Genomic DNA, 227 nt, shown 5'->3' on the forward strand with positions numbered 1-227 from the left:
TGGCAAAAACCACAATTACTTGTGCACCAACCTAATATTTAAAGCATGAAAGACTGTTTTAAATACGCTGAGCCTTAGACTCTTTCTCTCTAAAACAGAGATGATAACAAAACCTATAAGGCTATCATTAAAGGGTGTTATGAAGATTAGATGAGATTCTATCTATCATCTATCTATCTATCTATCTATCTATCTATCTATCTATCTATTTTTGAGACACAGTCTCA

The sequence above is a fragment of the Piliocolobus tephrosceles genome, chromosome 1 (genome assembly GCF_002776525.5).
Source record: "Piliocolobus tephrosceles isolate RC106 chromosome 1, ASM277652v3, whole genome shotgun sequence".
Lineage (NCBI taxonomy): Eukaryota > Metazoa > Chordata > Mammalia > Primates > Cercopithecidae > Piliocolobus > Piliocolobus tephrosceles.